This window comes from Lissotriton helveticus, chromosome 2_1 (genome assembly GCF_964261635.1).
Source record: "Lissotriton helveticus chromosome 2_1, aLisHel1.1, whole genome shotgun sequence".
Classification (NCBI taxonomy): Eukaryota; Metazoa; Chordata; class Amphibia; order Caudata; family Salamandridae; genus Lissotriton; species Lissotriton helveticus.
This window is the reverse complement of record NC_136059.1, coordinates 1,301,231,412-1,301,252,800: the sequence shown is the minus strand read 5'-3', so window position 1 is coordinate 1,301,252,800 and position 21,389 is coordinate 1,301,231,412.

Genomic DNA, 21,389 nt, shown 5'->3' with positions numbered 1-21,389 from the left:
ATGAGAGATGGCCCTCCCGGGGACAAACCCAGACTGATCCGGAAGGATGAGGTGTTCTAGTAATAGGTTCAGTCGCTTGGCTATGAGTTTTCGCCAGGATATTGGCATCGGAATTGATTAAGGAAAGCGGTCGATACGTCCCGCACTGGTGAGCCGGCTTATCTGGTTTCAGCAAGGACACTATCAAAGCTTCTAGCATAGATGGGGGGAGTGTTCTCACCTCTAGTGACTCTTCATAGACTTCGCGAAGGATCGGGGCCATGATGTCAATATACGTCTTGTAGAATTCTACGGGGATACCGTCCATGCCCGTGGCCTTCCCAGACTGCATCCCCATTATGGCCTCACGGACCTCATCTAATTCGAACGGAGCACATAGGAATTTACGATGCACATTGCTTAACCAGCCAAGGGCTATATCTCCCAGGAAGACATCCAAATTTATATTCGGAGGACTTGAAGTGGTATACAGCGTTTCATAATGCTGTGTGAATTCGGCCGATATACTGGCCGTATCGCAACAGCGCGTACCATCCGCCCTTTCTAGTTCTACAATATCGCTGGAGTATCGTGGTTTGCGGACCACGTCCGCTAGAGTTTTCCCAGGTCGTTCTCCCTCCCCGTATCGACGAGCGTGCCAATGTTTCCCCCGGAAGTTGGATTCCCTGAGCGCCTCCTCGGTGTATTCTGTGAGTTTAGACCTGATTTTCTCCCTTGTGTCTGTATCGGGCGCGTGATGCAGTGCATGTTCAAGTGTCTGCAGCTCGCGCTCTAACTTATGGAGCATATTAAGTATGTCCTGAAGTACCCCAGAGCCCTTAGAGATACAGAATCCTCTCAGTGCCACCTTGAAGGCTTCACATATGGTTTCCACACTTTGTACTGAACCCTTGTTGCATGCAAAAAAATCAAGTATCTCCTCACGCAGTTCTTCCTGGAAGACTGCGTCCATCAGCATGCGGGGATTCATTCGCCAAGCGCTGTGTGGAGGGCTGAAGTCTGCAGATGTGAGCGTTAGCTTAACAGGGGTATGATCTGAATAAGTCTGGGCCAATTGCTTTACCGCACAGATGGCAGGACCAAGCCCTAGAGTGACAAAGCAGTAGTCAAGCCGCGCCCAAGTGGCCGCATGTGCTGTAAAATGCGTGCCCTCTTTCAACGAGGGGTGTAAGTGCTGCCATGCGTCTAGCAATTGAAGTTCTGAGATAATATCCTCGAGTAAACCACCTGCCTTAGTGTGGTGTCGCGGGGCAGGGTGAGATCTGTCCCAGGTGGGCGCGTATGTGACATTGAAATCCCCACCCCATATAATGTGGTTCGACCCAACAGCTCTCACTGCCTCCCATAACCGAAAAAAAAACTCTGGGTTATCGACATTAGGCCCGTAACAACAAACCAGTGTGATTGACTCAACACCTAATCTTCCCCACATCATGCAATATCTACCCATATCATCACTGGACGATCCCACCAAATGGAAAGGCACCTGTTTCTTAATCAATATGGCCATGCCCCTAGCATAGCTGGAGTACGAGGAGAAATCCCTGTGCAGAGCCCATCTTGAGGCGAATGTAGCAGTCTGCTGAGGCAAAAAATGAGTTTCTTGCAGCATAGCTATATGCGTATTATGTCTATCTAAATATGCCAGCACTTGACGCTTCTTGCGAGGATCGCCCAGCCCCCTTACATTCCATGTGACAATGTTCAGTTGTTCCGTAGTATCAGTTGCCATGCCTTAATCAAGAAAAAAGGAAAAAGGCCTCCCTCAGCATGTCTCCTCAATTCAACAAAATATTCACACTCTATAAAACGCTGAGCATACAATGCATGTTGAGCCTTCAACTTTAAGTCACAATTTAGTAGCCGTACGCTGTGTGTGCCCACCATGAACCTAACAGTGAAACTAGAACTAGTTACTGCTAACCTTTGCTCCCCCTCCGACCCTCCCCCCTCCCACTGAAGCAACCCCAACTCGCCAGCATAGTGACCCATCCCACCCCTCCCTACCCATCCATTCAAACCAACACAAAGAAAAACTCCCGCCAGCTCTTGAGGCCAGGCATTGAAAGGGGAACACCCTATGAAGGTCATCTAGGCAGCAACACGAACCTCCCCACACCCTCGGAGTCCGTGTTGAAACACACCACAACTCCTACGAGTAATTGGGGGGCCCGGCGAGGCGTCCACCAGCAGTTCAGAGGCCCCCCCGTCTTTAATAGTACACAGTTCAAACAGTCTTTATCCCATTCTGAGTTAATCGTACTCACAGGAACGATGCATATGCGGAATCTAGCATAGTGTAGGGTATCTTACTGATCCTATGCCCCTGCCCCTTCCATTGGCGACTGTCGTCCTCCATCTTCTCCCTCCGTCGATCGGGCTGTGTGCTGAAGGTGCTTGAGAAACTCGTCCACCTGCTGTGGTTTGGTAAAGAAATGTTGGTGACCCTAATGGGTCACTCTCGGCCGTGCCGGGTACAGGAGGGCATAGTCAATTTGGGCTTTTCGCAATTTTGCTTTGACGTCTAGGAATTTTCGCCGTTCCTCCTGTACTATTGGTGTGAAGTCTGGGAACAACGTGAAGGAGTTACCGTCATAAGATAGTGCCTGTTTGCCACGGGCCACCCTTAGTGCAACATCTCGGTCTCTGTAATTTAGCCGCTTAGCAATTATAGGCCTCGGAGTCACACCAGGCTTGGGTCTAGGTCCCAACGACATGTGCGCCCGCTCCACAACGAATTGGGAGGAGAAAGCCTCGGTCCCCACCGCGGCTAGCAGAAGCCTCTCACCATACTCCTCCATTCGCCCAGTGTTCGTGGATTCCGGAATCCCCCAAATACGTATGTTGTTCCTTCGACTCCTCGCTTCCAAATCCTCATTCTTGGCTGCTATGACGTGGAGTAAATTATCCATCCTAGAAAGCTGCGAGGTATGTCTTGCCACCGCATCTTCCGACTCCGATATGCGCCTCTCTGTTTCTGTTATGCGTTCTTCGTGGATATCCATTTTGTGGACGATAGCATCCATGCGGGAGGAGAGCCTGTCGACCTTGTCCGCAATTGTTGCAAACCCTTCTCGCATAATGTCCTGTATTTCTGTGGGTTGTGCCGCAGTAGTATCAGCTGATTTATTCGTGGCCAGGGCCGTAGGCTAGTCTTGCCCCGTCCGGGCGTTACGCCGGGGCGCCTCAAAGCTTAGCTTAGGCTGCTTTGCATCATTCTTGCCCATGACGTCGTCTAAGTAAACCTATGTGCCCAGTCTAGGTAGTGACAGACAAGCGCTGATATTTTCCACGCTGAGGGGGCAGACTGCAACTTGGGGGGGTGACAATTCCAGTGCAGAGACGAGGGTTCCCAGCCTGAGTCCTCGCAGCATTGTCTCCTATCAAACAGCCCAAGAGGCCACCTGCCACCGGACCGCTCAAGGGGCCCAACTGGTTCAGGGCTGGGGGGGACAGGCCGAGATCAGTAGTAACGCCGCTTTCCAGGAAGTCCCCCTCAGGCTAATGTGAGCTGGTAGTCTGGGCACTGTAGGGCAAGCAGGTTATCAGACATGCGTCGTGTGTAGGGTGCACATGGGCCACTCATGAAGTTACTTTCAGTTTCTATTTAGGCCCAAAGCAGGGGGGTCCCCCAGGATGTCAGCAGGATCAGCCCCCTAATACCCCTGCTCGCAGCTCCTTGCTCCGTAATGAGGGGGGGAAACTGCCCGCACGACCAAAGCCCGCGCTGTTATCTGGGCTACGCGGGGGCGCTGTCGTCCCTCCCCTCCTTACCGCTGTTGCTCGTGCAGTTCTCCTCGACCCCCACTGCTGATCCCGGTCCGGGGGGGGGTTCCCCCGAGTCTGCGGCCCCAGTCGCTCTTCATCGGCACTCAAGGTCGACAGGTTGCTCTGCGCTTCAGTTCCTGTTATGTGCCGTCTGTGTCCCCGTGCAGCGCCGCGGTCTCACGTAATCAGTAGGGCCGGCCGGTTCAAAGTCCGCGCTCCGTGACCAGCCGCCTTCCACCTTACCAAGGCAATATCGGGGGTTCTGCTGCACCGATCGCCTCGAAACTTGCAGACTACGTTCTGGTGGTCCACGACAGGAATCGCTGGTGTTGGGGGCCTCTGGGAAGCCGATTTAGCAGGATAAATGAAGGATTTTGAACGCAGGGCAGTGAGAGCCTCACGTAATGGCGGCCATTCACCAGTGCGCCACCTAGCGCCCTCGTACATGCAAGAAGTTATAAGACTTTCTTGTTTGGAAGTTCAAATTCACCCTTCCAGTGGTCTGCCCTGATTGGTCAGAGTTAAGTGGATTAGCCAGGCTGCTTTGAAAAGGTGATTAAAGAGCCCATGGGGTGGCCAGCTCTGTTGGGAGGGCAGTGTGCTGGTCCATAGGAATGCCAGTCCAGGGGTTGGAGTCGTAAACCATGCTCTTCAAAGGCAGAGGGGAGGCCTGGGTGTCAGTTACACTTTTACACTTTTGACCCAGAGTCAGGGCTAGGCTTAGGGCAGGTATGTGCAGATGGTAGTGGGAGAGTCTAGGGAAATAAGCCATCCCTGGGGGTGTGTTTTGCCAGGTCTTGACTCTGTGCTGGAAAATCAGCCATTATGGATTTGGAAGACTTGATGCACTCTGGGACAAAATAATGCTACACGCCTTGAGGAGTTACCCTGCTCTCATTGGTCAGGAGTGACCTGCTGCTTGACCCAGAGAATTTGAATAAGTATCTGAGAGGGGCAAAGCCCTCCAGATCTGCTGCTTGAAACTTACTGAAGCAAGAAGTGCCCTGCTGAGAAGTTTTGCTGTGCAAAGATTTCTAAGGCCTGACCTCTGAAGACTGCACCAACTGAAACTTCAGCCCTGTGGATTACTTTGCAGCAAATGGACTAAAGAGTGGACTCCCTGCAAGCTACAGGTTAAGAGAGCTCACCTGGACATCCCCACAAAGAATACCCAGCCTGGAGCACCAATCAATTTGTAAGGGTTTTGTTCAAGTGGATTGCAGAATTGAAGTTTCACACTTTCAAGGATCCTCTTGGAGATTCCAGAACCTTGGATTGTGTGTTGGATACTTTGGGACCCGCAAGCAGAACTTCAGGAAGGATTTCTAACTAGACGCTGCATGGTGGGGAAGGTGGCACACTTGGTGAGATTCTCCCGAACAATTTCTAAAAGTGTCCCTGTCAGAGGAAACAAAATGTCTAAAAGAGGCACTATTGGATTCTAAGCACTAGAAAGTGACTAATCTGTAAAAATTCATATCTCTGGTTCCCTACAGAGGATTGTTTTCGTTTTGGTGTCATTTAAAAGATAAAAATATGACCGATGTTTATGAATTGGTGTTATTTTGTGTTATGTCTTAATTATTTACTGAAATGATGTTTTTAGATGCTTTAAATAACTGTCTTTGAAGTTAAGCCTGCCTGCTCGCAGCCACATAACCAAGGGTTGAGCATAGGAATGATTTTTTTAAGATCTATGCTGGGTCCTACCTTGTGTTAGTGGCCTTATTGCCAGTTGCAGACCTATATTTGCCCCAACCAATAACCCACTTTCTAACAACAATCAAACAGCATTTGTAAAGCGCAGCACTGTCACCCCTAGGGGTATTTGGGTGCTGTGTCTCAATCGAAGAGCCAGATCTTGAGTCTCATTATAAAGTCTGCCAGTGAGGGGGCTATACAGAGCCTGGGGGTCGTTCCAGGTCTTGGCAGCAATTTACAAGAAAGAACGGCCACCGCTGTGGCTGTGACGGATGTGTGGGTTGTGTGGGGGCGAGTGAAGTAGAGCGCAGGTGTCTAGCGGGTTGGTTGAACTTCAGTCGATGGTTGAGGTAGGCATGCGTGAGGACATTGAACTGGCATCTGTCCTGGATGGGGAGCCAGTGGAGGTCTCTCGGGTAGAGTGGGGTGCAAGTTCATTTGGAGTGGTCCAGGATTAGTCTGGCTGCAGTGTTCTGTATGTCTGGAGTCTGTGAGGAGCGGAGTGGTGTTTCCGACAGTCTTTCTGGTGTTGGTTGGGATCCATCTCAAGATTCTGCAGAGCATGTTAAGTGTGTGGAAGCAGGAGAAGGCAACTGCAATGACTTAGAGTTTCTTGGTCAGTTGGCTATTGACGGCATTGCACTTTATAAGTATTTGTTAGCAATTGGACCCCATCGGCCTTTTCTAAAATGGATATTTCACACTGCATGTACATATTGCACAGGTTACAAACATATACACAAGTTTAAAGGCACACGGATAGTATCCCTAGGAGTAGCAGTAGATCTTTACCTGAAGATGCCAGTAAGCTCTTTTCTCACAACACATAATGATGTTTGCGCAGGGCTTCTTAATGGCAAACACTGTATGCTTCCAAACCCCCTCTACATGTTAACTCATGACATAGTACAGTACTATAGAGTGCACTTGGTTCACACCTCCAGGTCCAAGACATTTCTCAAACATCACTCACATCAAAGCGCAGGCCCAAGGCTTTACAGACATGCTAGGCTAGGATTTGGAAACTTTGACGCAATGTAGTGTAGCAACCAAAGTTACTGAACTGCATCACAAGAAAGTTAGTGAGCAGAACTGAAAGATTACTATTAAGATATGATCCTGTTTCTCTCTCTCCCTAAGCTGATGGGCTTACTTTAGGCTGCCTTGAACCAACACACATACTTTTGCACCATAGTGCAAGGGAGTGTCTGTGATGTCAAGTATATGTTTTGTACTGGAAGTGTACACTTAACAGTACAAAATATTATTCTTTGACATGTTTTCATACGTTTACCATTTTGTGTGCAGTACACTGCAACACACATACAAAATTCTAACACTTTAGATGAAAGAGAACATTTCTCAAACATTACACCTGCCTCAAGGATGAGACATTTTGTTTTTGCAAAGTCCTGTCCACCTTTTTAAGTAGATAGGGCTTAGCATCAACATCCATGTGTGGTTGCATTAGAATGCACTTGTACTGCCCATTTTTTAAGTAGATAGGGCTTTGCATCAAAACCCATGTGTGGCTGGATTAGAATGCCTGTGTACTGCCCATTTAACACCCCCATGAACCAAGGTAGTGCAAAGTAGAACAAAACTCTACTAAGCTTTACTTTCAGACTGCTTCAATTCAAAACAGGTGTTTGCTAGAAGGTACACCCTAAAAGAAAATGCTTCACCAGCTAACGCCACTTTTGTGTTTGTGCACATGGATGTTCGCAGGTAAATTGCTTTTTGTCAGGATGGGTGCCTCTCTGTGCTGTTTTGTCTGTATAAATACATTTGTTAGTTATTAATGTGTTTGTGGTTTCTGTGTGGATTTATGAGTGTTCACTGTACGAGAGCCAAATTTGTTGTTATTGGTAATGCTTGTTTGCACTTATTTTCATCCTGAGGCACCATAAATCAGCTAGCCACAGGAGATATATTTAACCTTGAAGGTGCTTACTTACAAGCCCCTTGCACCAACGGTACATCACTTTTTATGACGCTCTGGTGGCTCAGAGTGCTGACCTATATCTACGAAGCCACGCAAAGCCACTTTGCATGGCTTTTCATAGCCTCTCACAAATGGTGTTAGGCAAGTCTCTGCGTTACTTCACATTGCATCGGGGAGGGCATTCCATGGGTGTTGCAGTGGGTTTTCCCACAGAACACCCATGGGTTTTGACGCATTCCCAGATTCACAAGGACATGTAAACCTAGGAATGCATCAAAACTGTATGCCTCAGCACACACAGAAAGAGGAAAAAGCCTCCATGAATTGTTTTTGTGCAGGAGGGTGTCCCTTCCTTCACAAAAAACAATCCTGCCAACAGCCATGGTGCAAGGGTGCCTGCGTTGGTGCTAGGCACCAAATTGTGACTAGGCGCTGGCTGAAGGGACAGGAATATGCCATATATCATGAATACAGTGCATTCCTGCCCTTTGCTTTTGACACAGCAAAGTGACTTGCTGCACCGCCCTGCCCCAAAAAAACTCGCAAATGAGGCCCAATGAATCCACATAGAACTTGTTTACAATGTCACTGGTGATCCTTAAAACTTGGAATAAAAACAGGTTCTACTAGTCATACAATGGACACACCTGGATAAATGATACTCTGTCACTTCCTGATCATAATGATGTATTGGTGTTAAATCGCTAAACACTTAGGGGCAGATTTACAAGCCCCTTGTGACATCTTTACGACACCGCTGCGTCACTTCTGCGACACAGCGACGTCGTAAACAATGCACCACTATGTGACATATTTACAACGTGATGCATCTAGTGAGATGCATCACATTGTAAAGTCCTACTCTACATTATACCTGGGTCAGGTATAATGTGTGCAGGGTGGGCATTCCATCGCAAGAAAGCCCCTTAAAAGTGACGCAGTAAAATCTACGAGATTTCATTGAGTCACTTTTACGTCCCTGCTGCGTGAAAACTCTATGCCTGCTTGTATCAGGGCGTAAGGAGTGATGCAGCACAGCAAGTACAGGACGCCCCTGAGCAATGCTGGCGTTGCATTGCTCTTGCGACACGACTCCCGCACTGTGTCACCTATACTCTGACAGATGAGTCACGCATCTGTCTATCCTTGCGCCACGGTGCGCCACATTGTAAATGTGGCACATCAATGGTGGCGCAAGGGGTTTCTAACGTCACACAAAATTACTGGCAGATCCCTGTTGATATGCAGGGATGCAACAGTCATTGTAAATCTGACCTTTAGGGGCTTATTTACAAGCCCCTTGCGACACCAGTGCGGCACTTTTCATATGGGTAAAAGTGACGCGCCAGCAGCGCAAGGGGCTTGTAAATATGCCCCACAAAGTGCTTCAGCTAGTTACTGTGGGGCTGATTCACCAAACTAATCTGAGATAAAATCCTAAACTTACTACTTTTGGTATTCACAGAAGGCTTTTAGTAGTAGTAAAGTTAGGAGTCCTAACTTTACTACTTCTAAATGCATTCTGTGAATATCAAAAAGTAGTAAGTTTAGCATTTTATCTCAGATTAGTTCTGTGAATCGGCCCCTGGGATGGCAGGCGTAACAATAAGTGCCCACGTGATCCAGTCATAAGTATAGTAGGATTCGGACGTCTGCAGAATCACGTAAAAGGTAACATATTTGCCATAACAACGTTCCAATCGTGAAACCCATCTTTACTCAACTGCTTGTACAAAGGTGAAATACGTTAACACCTGCAGCATTCTGATTTTTTCCTTACTGTGGCACTGAAACTTCACAGTAAAGAAGCTAGCCCAAGTTGCCCTCTCAGGGAAAATAGATTGCTGGCCATGATATACTCCGGTTGTTTTCTTCAACTAAATCTCCTTTCCAATGAATTACCTGTCTTCAAGCACATGAATGATTGATCGTAATTCTTTAGATTGTCTTTCAAACTGCACTGGCTGTCCTTCAGGATGAAACCTTGTAAACATATCGGTGTTTAAAATGTCTGTTTTTTGGACGAATTACTCATCTGTGTTACTCCTCTAAATCATCCAAGGCACATTTTAGCCATGCGCCATTTAACATCAGCTGCGAGCTAATGCTTTCCATACGGAGCTGTGTGCAGTAGCAAGGTCACTTGTTTGAATTCCAGCAGGTTTACTTAGACTTTCATCCTTCGAAGGTTTATAAATCAGTGCCATTGAACAGTAACGATACCCAGATTTGTTTTGGTTTATTAAACGTTGCATCAGTGTTGCTGGCATGTGCATCGCTAAAAAAGTTCTGCATGTGAAACAGCATTTAATTTCTGATAAACATTGCTTTACTTATTTCAAGCTTCCTTGACAGTGTCCCCTCACCTTCTACTCTGTTTACTTCTTAAGAAGATGCTGTTCTATAGGAATTTCCTGCATCCCTGTTCTCCTCTGATTACAGTGGAATCGAAATACCTGTGTGTCATCCCTTCACACCTATTGGTTTGTTTTTGCTCATGTGCTGCCTGTTTTCAGTTTAGATTAGTGTGACCCTCTGCTTTCCCCCCTCCTAAATTTCAGTCTCTGCCGTCCCCATCACCACCTACCTTCTCAATTCTCCTTATGTCATTTTTGGGATATTAGGTGCCCACCTTCCCCATATGCACCACGTGACCAGCCAAATCCCCAAAAGTATCCCAAAAATGTACAGTAGTGAAAGTCAAAACTCGTTGCGCAAGGCCTTGATTTTCTACAATCTTGCAGCTAAGTGTTTTCCGAAAATCAACAGCGCTCGAGTGCAGTAACGGGCAAACATTATACAGATTTGGCAAAGGGCAAGTGACTATAACGCCATCGGACATGCTCACATTAAATATGCAATTTTTGTGTAATTCTTGGTATCGGACTTCTGCTCAAATTCAACCCAGTGTTGCATGGACATAATTTAGGGGACGATAGGAGTCGCAAACGCAATCGTTGTTTTGCGCCTTTAGGCCCCTGGCACTGCCTTTTCGACCTCTGGCCTCAAAGCTGAACAAATCAGTGCAAGGAACACACGGACAGCTTGTCTTTATGAGCATCGATTTGGGGTTTACTCTCCTTGTTTTCTGTAATAGTTTTTAATGCAATAATAGTAAATTATTATTCACCATTATTGTTATAAAAAAAGAGTGCGATTAGCTCTAATGGTGCCTTCCTGACAGCTGATGCAAGCAAAAAAATGTGTTTAATTTATGTTGTGTGCGTGGTCGTAGGTGAGAATGCATTTATTGGAGAGACCTTGCTGCCCATTCCTGGGCTCTGTTTTCCTCCCCCCGGGGCCCACTGCTCTCTTTCCCACCGCTGCTGCCCCTGCGACCCGCCCCCGCGCCCATTTGATCCCCTGCTTCCCGTCTCCCAGCTGCTCCTCCCTCCCAGCTCCCCCTTTAAATGGGGGCAGCTGCGCGGCCGCGCCGCTGGCAGGCAAAAGGCACGCTTAAGACAAGCCCGTCTGAGCCCGTCCGCGCCTGGACCGCGCCCAGCACCAGAACCCCTGGACCCCGCGAACGCCACAACACCAGACTCCACTACGACGCCAGCAGCCTCCACGAACTCAATGCCGGCTGAAACCACACCTGCTTCCAGGCCACCCCGAAACGGACCCTCGGACCCTTCTCCTGCCGCACTTGCAGCGTCACTTGCGACAGAACCACCAAACTCCCAAGGACTGGACCCAACCACCTCCGCTGAATACTCCTTAACACCCGCTCCGCACGCAAACACGCCATTGAGCTCTGGGATCTGCTCGACACCTCCGCCCCAGATGTTGCCTTCCTGACCGAGACCTGGTGGAACGACTCCTCAGCGCCTGACATCGCCATAGCCATCCTGGACGGCTAAAAAATCTCCCGCAGGGATCCCGCCAACGGAACGGGAGGAGGAAAAGCCATTGTCCACAAGTCCACCCTCAAGGTCGCCACCCATGCAGACGACACCCTCAACACCGCCGAACACCTGCACTTCCGGATCCACACCGACTCGAACACCACCCTCAGAGGAACACTCATCTACAGACCCCCCAGACCCCGGGCTCAGTTCAGCGACTCCATCGCCGACCTCGCTAGCACCCATGCACTCGCTTCCACGGACTACATCCTCCTCAGGGACCTGAACTTCCACCTATAGAACAACAATGACGCCAACTCCGCCACCCACCTCGCCAACCTCGGCCTCAAACAACTCATCACCTCACCCACCCATGCCACTGGCCAACACGCTGGACCTAGTTTTCTCCACAGGCACCCTCGTCACCTTCGACCACACCACTGAACTCCACTGGACCGACCACTGCTGCATTCATTTCACCTTCAAGAAACCAACCACGCACCACCGCACCCAACAGCTGCCTCGCCGCTGCTGGAGCAAAGTCACCGAAAACCGGCTGATCACCACCCTCGCCCAGAACCCACCCACCAACCCCACTAACCCAGACACCACAGCCTGCAACCTCAGACAGTGGATCGACGACTGCGCCAACACACTCGCCTGCTCCAGAAACCCTCCAACAGCCATGCCAGCAAGAGAGCCACCTGGTTCACCGACGAGCTCCAGATCTCAAAACGCGCATGCGGGGAGCTGGAGAAAATATGGCTCCACGAATGCACACCGGAAAACCACGCTGCCCACAAGGACACCACCCACAGACATCGCCACCTCATCAGATTAGCCAAGAGATCCTCCTTCAAAGACCGCTTGGACAAAAATGCACACGACAGCAAAGAGCTCTTCAGCATCGTAAAGGTACTCTCCAACCCCAGCGCTAACAACATCTTGCCCTCACAAGAACTGTGCAACTCACTAGCCATCTTCTTCCACTGCAAGATCGCTGACATCCACGACAGCTTCAACACTACAACTGCCCAACTACGCCAGACTCCACCTCCCCTGTGAACACCACCACCACCAGTACCATCCGCCTGACCTCCTGGTCCAACGTCAACAACGATGAGACACGCAAGGTCATGAACTCCATCCACTCAGTATCTCCGTCAGACCAATGCCCACACCACGTATTCAACAAAGCAGACGCAGCCATCGCACCCCAACTACGGAAGGTCATCAACATCTCCTTCGAAACAGCGACATTCCCGGAAAGCTGGAAGCACGCCGAAATCCACGCCCTCCTCAAGAAGCGCAAGGCGGACCCCAAAGACCTCACGAAATTCCGGCCCATCTCCCTCCTCCCGTTCCTGTCAAAGGTCATCGAAAAAATCGTCAACAGACAATTGGCCTGCCACCTGGACGATAATAACATCTTGGACCCGTCCCAGTCCAGATTCAGACGAAACCACAGAACCGAGACAGCCCTCATCGCTGCCACAGACCACATCAGGTGCCAACTAGACAACAGCAAAACATCAGCCCTCATCCTCCTGGACCTGTCGGTCGCCTTCGACACGGTCTGCCATTGCACTCTAAAGACAGCCTCCTAGAAGCCTGAATCCAAGAGAAGGTCCTTGACTGGACCACATCTTTTCTCTCCGGCAGAATCCAGAGCATCTGCCTTCCACCCTTCCGATCCGAAGCCACTGACATCATCTGCGGCGTCCCCCAGGGCTTATCCCTCAGCCCGATGCTGTTCAACATCTCCATGGCCCCCTTCGCACAAGTGGCCCGCCAGCACGACCTCAACCTCATCTCCTACGCCGACGACACCCAGCTCATCCTCTCCCTCACCAAGGACCCACACACCACAAAAACCAACCTCCATGAGGGAATGAAGGCCATCACCGACTGGATGAGGAGCAACCGTCTGAAGCTGAACTCGGACAAGACGGAGGTACCCATCCTCGGACCCACCACCTCAGCCTGGGAAGACTCCTGGTGGCCGACCACACTGGGAACAGCACCAACACCCACCGACCATGCACTTAACCTAGAATTCATCCTCGACTCCTCCCTCTCCATGGCTAAGCAGGTCAATACCGTATCCTCCTCCTGCTACAACCCCCTCCGCATGCTCCGCAGGATCTCAAGTGGATCCCGACCGAAACAAGAAGAACGGTGACACAGGCCCTCGCTAGCAACAGACTGGACTACGGCAACGCACTCTAAGCAGGAATCCCAGCCAAACACCTACAACGACTACAACGCATCCAAAAGTACTCTGATTGATTGATTGATTGAAAGGATGTTTATGCGTGTGTAAGTGAAAGTGAGTGACAGTGAAAAGTAGTGAATGATATTGTGCAACATTGAGTGTCACTAAATACGAGTGAGTCAGTGTGAGAAAGACTGTGTGAAGGAGTGTTAGATATTGTAAGAATCAATGTGAGTGAGAAAGTATGAATGGGTCAGAGTAAGAGTGAAATGTGTGACAGTGAATGGGAATGAGTGAGAATGTGAGTTCGAGAATGAGTGAGGGATAATAAGTGAAAGTGAGGGAGGATTGTGCAGTGAGATTAAGAGAGTAAGTGACAATGAATGAGTGAGAGACAATGTTAGTGAAAATGAATATGTAAGAGTGAATGTGAGTGAGTGAGAAAGTGTGAATGAGTGAATGAGTGTGAGTGAGCATATGAGTGTGAGTGAGCATGAACATGAATATGGTATTATACTTGCGAGTTTTCCATTTCCTTTGGCATAGTGCAGGTAATTCTTGTCTTTTGGAATCACCCACGGCAAAATACTGGTGCTGGCAATACTTAGCATGACAAGCACCTGTGATAAAAAATAAAAAAAATGAAAGATTGGATGTAACTCATGGCCTAATAGTACAATATTGGTATGGGCATACTGGAAACATTTAGTACTGGAGGTAGTTTTTGGCAGAATGGTAAAATAATGCTACTGGCCTATAATAGATTATTCTTGGCATATAGGGCACATGTGGATAAATGCTAGAGCTGGCATACTTGAGAAAGATCTTGGCATGGTGGTACACATGACAAAATGCTGGCACTAGCACAATGGAGCAAAACCAAAGGGGATGATGGACGGAGTGTTGAACATTGCAAACACTCACTCCCAGTCAACTGATCTGGGTTTAATCCATCATCATTCTTTAGCTCACTCTACCACCCCAGTTCAGACATGGAAGTATGCAAATCAGTCTAACGTTGTGCCTCATGGGAACAATCCCGCTCGAACTGCCAAGCCATGTTTTCCCTGGACCAGAAACAAGCATCTTGGGACCGGTTTCTGGCTAATTAGCGATCATCAGCCAGGCTAGCTTGAATCAAGTGGCAAAGTGAGCAAGGGACCCACATCTGGGCATACCCTGCCAACTTAGGGCGAACAAAGCAAAATCAAAGGGGATGATGGACGGAGTGTTGAACATTGCAAACACTCACCCCCAGTCAACTCATCTGGGTTTAATCCATCATTCATTCTTTAGCTTACCCAGCCACCCCATTTCAGACATGGCCGTATGTAAACCAGTCTGACCCTGTGCCTCATGGGAACAGTCCTGTCCAAACTGCCAAGCCATGTCTTCCCTGGACCTGAAACAAGCATCCTGGGACCGGTTTCTGGCTAATCAGTCGTCATCGCCAGGCTAGCTTGAATCCAGTGGCAAAGTGAGAAAGGGACCCACATCTGGGCATACCCTGCCAACTTAGGGCGAACAAAGCAAAACCAAAAGGAGATGATGGATGGAGTGTTGAACATTGCAAACACCCACCCCCAGTCAACTGATCTGGGTTTAATCCATCATAATTCTTTAGCTCACTCTGCCACCCCAGTTCAGTTGATGGAAATCAAAAAGAAAACAGTGGGTAACCCAATAAACCCTTGCGGGCTTGGGCAAATACTATGTATTGAAAAAATTGCCAGCAAGGGAATTTGTTAAAGCAAGTGTTTAGCAGAAACAAACTTAGATATTACTTACATTGATTAGTCTGATCCAACATAATTGGTATCTGTACACAGCTATATTATTTGTCAAACTCTAAGGTGCAAAGGAACTGTAAGTTAAAGAAGAAGCAACACGGGAAATCTTTTTTATATCAAAATATATTTCTTTTATATATATTTGTTCATCAATTTAAAGGGTACATATCAACCAATACAATTGAACAAAATGCATTCAAATGAAAAAGGAATTTACAAATTGTTCCTATAATGCATCTGAATAAAAAGTTCAAACCAAAAGATCAACAACAAACAACTCCTATTTTCCTTAAAGTAGAGGTAATTTGTAAAGTTAATAACAGATAAAGAAATGGACTCAATAGTCGACGTTTCGTTCTTTTGTCGTTTAATCCTTAAGACCTTCCTCAGGACAACATATATTTACATGTGGCGGTGATCCCTTTTCAACTGATCCTGACGTGATCAAATTCCTGTTCTCAAGTGACGACGGAAGACTTGTGGATTTCGACATCGAAGGATTCTATTCTATGCGGATAATTATTCCCTGCAAGCAAATTCTCTGATATATAAAAGAGACAAACTACATTCACAAAGAATATAAGTATAAAAAGCGTGGCTGTGAGAGAAAATAATAGCATACGCAGACCTGCCTGGGTGACGAAAATTGTTCAGAAAATCAGAACTGTCACAAAGAGTCCGCTTAGAACTTACTTGCTGGAGATCACGTCCGGATCAGTTGAAAAGGGGTCACCGCTGCATGTAAATATCTGTTGTCCTGAGGAAGGTCTTAAGGAGTAAACAACAAAAGACCGAAACGTCGACTATTGAGTCCATTTCTTCATCTGTTATTAACTTTACAAATGACCTCTACTTTAAGGAAAATAGGAGTTGTTTGTTGTTTATCTTTTGGTTTGGACTTTTTATTCAGATGCATTATAGGAACAATTTGTAAATTCCTTTTTCATTTGAATGCATTTTGTTCAATTGTATTGATTGATATGTACCCTTTAAATTGATGAACAAATATACATATACAAATCAATCTGACCCTGTGCCTCATGGGAACAGTCCAGCCCGAACTGCCAAGCCATGTTTTCCCTGGACCGGAAACAAGCATCCTGAGACCGGTTTCTGGCTAATCAGCCGTCTTCAGCCAGGCTACCTTGAATCCAGAGGCAAAGTGAGCAAGGGACCAACGCAGGGTGAACAAAGTAAAATCAAAGGGGATATTGGACGGAGACACTCACCCCCAGTCAACTCATCTGGGTTTATTCCACCATCCACCATTATTCACTAGCACAATGGAAGTAATTATTGTCATGAGAGAGGACAGCTGTGGCATATGAGAAGAGGAAAACATCAAAAATGCTAGTCCTGACATATTAAAATAATTGTTGACATAAGGGTCACACATGATATTTAGATGACATTAATGGCAAAATTCTACTTCTGATATATTGTGTGCAATTTTTGGCATACAAGGGTACCCATATCTAAATGATGGCCCTTGGACAATCGAGGTCCTTTTTGACATATGGGAACACATTCTGAACAAATGGACTCACATCTTTGGAGAGTTTCAGGTTTCTTTGGCTTTGCACACCATGGAATTACTTGAATACTTAAGGAGTATTGCTTTAGAGCATATGTCTTTTTAACAAATGTAAGTGAAAGTTGTGCTTCAAGGTGCAATATATAGCCCCATTTTTAAAACAAAAGGTCTCTGGGGCAGGAGCCAGAATCCTATTAGAAGAGGTCTGGTTCATTGCTACACTTGTTTGCTACAATTTAGGGCTAGTTCTACACCCCAGAACTTTCAAAGATCCTGTCAATGCTCTAATAGAGGCGGTATCTAAAATAGACATGTGTATGTGTTGTTATAATAATCATGCAGCTCAGTAATGTCACTTATTGTGATGTTATCAAGGTGAAGTTCATGTGACATAACTTCCTTGGAAAATTGAGGGTCAAAGGTGATATGATATCTCTACCTGTTAAGGTCAAAGGCAGTGTGATGTACTTCATCTACCCCTAGAATTTAATGTATTAACATTCATTCAGTGTTGAATTGTATGAGATGTTTACTCATTATAGGGGTACTGAGCAATCATAAAGCAGATTAATTTTAGCACAGTGTTTGAGTAAACATTCAATTCAGAAAAGTTGTTTGCAGGGTTAACATTTTTAATACTGCTATTTGCTCCATTAATTACCACCATGCATTGGGTCGGTGTGGCCATCAACAAATAGTAACTATTGACCATAGTGTAATATTGCTCTTCTCTTAATACTCCAATCTCCACATCATCAAGGACCCAGCTCTCTAAGCATCTGAGATACCAAATCCACTTTAGTATGCAAGTGAGCTGTATGTAAGAGAGGGTCACAATGAAATTCAACACAATCGTAGTAACATATTTCGAGTTCATTCAAGATGGTACTCTCCTCTTTGGCTTCACAGATAAAACAATTGTGCTAAAACCCCTGCAGACATTTTAGGCGGTGTACACACATTTGCCAACAAGTTATACCCCTTAATGGAGTTGCTCCCTAAGTTGAAAATAATGTGGTACTGAGAAGAATCATTTAACAGCAACTACTTGCAGATATTCGACTTTAGCTGTCCAGAATGGAGATCATAACCAGCAAACCAGTTCTTTGAAAGGAGGTTGTGATAGAGTGGTCATCTGGTTGTGCTTGACAGGTACATATGCGCAAGTTAAGGCTGACCATGATGGTGCTCAGGTCGATTACAAGGATCAGATTTGTCATGGTGGAAAAGTTTTCCTTCCACATTGACAGCATTTAATGAAAGCAGGCACTGGGTTGTCATCAAAAGAGGTGGGTTCGATACTGACACTCCATCCAGCAGCAGAAGGGAGCCTCAGTGAAACTGCTGATTTTAGGTGGGAGAAGTTCACGTTTTTACACCCCAGAAGTGTCAAGCATTGATGAGTTCTCATTCAACGCTGACATCGAAGAAGCTGTGGTTAAGAACAAAAGAGGGATCAGTGTCTAGGGATTCTGGCACCAAGAGCAAAATGAGGCAGGAGCTACAGCAAAGTCAGGCTTAGCAAGAACGCACCCTCATCAGATCGACTAGAGAGGTTGGTCCCAGTATCGCAACCCTTCTCCAGGTAAAAAGTTAATAGAAAGTTCATAAGTCCCAGGTTTTCCCAGGACGTTAGATGGAGTACTCTTTGACACACCAAAGGGTCCCAGGACCTCAGGAAAAGCACAAAGGGCCTGATTCACAGAACTAACTTACTACCACATCCTAAACGTACTACCAATTTGGTATTCACAGTAGGCACTTACTCATTTTGGTATTCACAGAAGGCACTTACTCATTTTGGTATTAACAGAATGCACTTACTCATTTCGGTATTCACAGAATGCTCTTACTCATACTAACTTTATAAGTAAGTACCTTCTGTGAATACCAAAATGAGTCAGTGCCTTCTGTGAATACCAAAATGGTAGTAAATTTAGGATTTTGTAGTAAGCTAGTTATGTGAATCGGGCCCTTAGTGGTGAAGATGCACTCTGTCAGAAGGCATCAGCAATGTTAAGGGCAGGTCCAGCTGGATTTTTCAGGAAAAAGAGGCTTCTTGAAGCTTGTTGTGTCCCTGTAGCTTATCAGGAAGTCAAACAACTGACCATTGAAGTCTGACGCTTTGCCCTGGGTACATTGGGAACAGGTATGGTCTTTCAGGTCACCTCACATTTCTCAACAGCAGGTGCAGTCCTTATTTATTCTTCCACAGGTTCAGTATTGTTCTGAAAAAGGTACCCAGAGGTGCCACATTTATGTATGGCACTAGCATGTGTGTGGGAGTGACTCAAGCTCCTCTCCCTAAACAAAAGGCTGAAAATTCCCTGGGGTACCACTCCCTACTTTTTTCAGCAGTTTCTGTGTGCCCTAATGCAAGCAATCGCACAGTGCCCCTCTCCACCTAAACCCAACATGACAGAACCGTTCTTCCCTTGTGCATTGCTCCGGTTCCTCAAACTATAGTTGTGGCCATGGAAATCAGCACCCCTCCTATGTGGTCATTCAAAACCAATTCTGGGGGCAGCTCCTAACATACAGCTCTGGGATCAAGTTCACATCTCATTAAAGCAACTATTCAGGCCCTTGGTGACAGCACATACAAAAGAGCTCAATTGAAGGAATTTCTATAGGATTTAGGCAGGTAAAATATGACTCTTTCAAAGTACCCTTTTCAAAATATTTAGTATAACTCCAATGCTACAAATGAATTTGGCTAGTAATAATATTTTAAAACGGCAAAGAATTAACTTTGTAGATATTTCCTAAGCCGAGATAATATTATTTAACTTTAATGTTACCTCCCAGTGCTTTTCTATGGAACAGCTAACTCTGCTGCATTAAATATTCCTTTTGAATGCTGCCTTTTAAACCGAAGGACATGTTGAACAATAAACTTTACATGTCTTACTTTTGCGCCCTGACATATATTGGCATTTTAAGTCTTAATAAGAGATGTCTTATTAATATTTAAAAGGAAGGTTTAGTCCTGCCAAAAGGGGTTATTTTGACAGTTCGAATTTTCATTTTTAAAAACGCACAGGAAGAGTACAGTGGTAGGCTTGTAATCATGTTTTGCACTGTCACTCTAGTGGTGACACAATGTGTGCTGCAGTCCACTAGTGACATTTAACTTACAGGCCCTGGGTACACATTGCACCATATACTAGGGACTTATATGTAAGTTAAAATGGCAATTAGGAGTATTGCAATTTCAAAATGTTTTAGGGGTTGGAGCACCTGCAGTGGGGTCTGGTTAGTGGAGTCAAAAAACAGGAGCATCAGTCCAGAAAATGGGATGATCATGCAAAAAGAGACCATTACCTACAATAAATACCATAACTTGAGATACATATATATTAAGTCATTTTATGAAGATCGATATTTTGTAATATTATTCCAAAGTTTAGAGGTGCAAAAGAAGATTGTTATGTTATGTTATGTTAGCAGTTTTATATAGAGCGTGACAGCTGCCCCGGCAAAGAGGCGTCCCGGCGCTGAACAGCAGAGAGGTGACCAAACTCAGAAAGGACTCAGGGAGACCTACGGGGTGGGAAAGAGAAACGTTTTAATGGCTTTATTGAATTTGAGGTAGTTATTAAGCCCCCGAATGTGGGCCGGCAATGAATTCCAAAGGATGGCAGCTCAGTTCCGGATGCAACCACCTTCGGCGGGAACCTTCCTGACTCGATGGACCACTACCAGGCATTGTCCCATGGAACGAAGCTGGCGGGTGAGGATATAGGGTAGAAGCAGGTCAGTCAGGATTGTCGGAGATGACCGTTTCAAGGTTTTAAAGGGTAAACTGAGTGCCTTAAAATTGATTCGCCTAGCCACAGGCAACCGGAGGAGACGGGGAATGGAGCTTGTCACTGAGCAAGCTCTTCGCAGACCGAGGAGAGATCTTGCGGCCGCATTCTGGACTCTCTGTAGCCTCTGTATTTCTGACTTGATCGCTCCCAGATGTAGTGAACTGGCGTAGTCAAGTCTTGACATAATCAAGGCCTGGATGATGATTTGCCTAGTAGGGGCATCGAAGAAGCCCAGGATGGGTTTGAGTCCACGCAACAATCCGAAGCAGGTTCCCATCACCTTTTTAGTTTTAGTCTGAAAGTTAAGCGAAGAGTCCATACAGACCCCTAGGTTCTTCACTGCTTGCTTGGGAGCAGGGGCAGTGCCTAGGTTCTTTGGCCACCAGAGCTCATTCCATAGATCAAGGTCCTTTCCCACCAACAACACCTCAACTTGTTGGCATTCAGTTGGAGACAGATGGTGGTCATCCGACTGCCGCGAGATCACCCTGAAATTTCATGCAGTCCCGCCTAGAGTTGCTCGAGAGAGCCACCACTAACTGTTCGGCATAGGAGACCATGGTCAGCCCTCTCCTCTTGGCAACTTCGGCCAGAGGTTGAATGTAAAGATTGAAAAGCAGAAGGCTCAGGGAAGAGCCCTGTGGTACCCCTTGACTTATAGGAAGGATGCTAGAGGTAAAGGGGGGAGCTATTGCCTGAAACATCCTGTCTGCAAGGAAAGATGCCAGCCACTTCAAGGCTGAGCCAGCGATACCCGCCTCCACCAGGCGTCGTAGCAA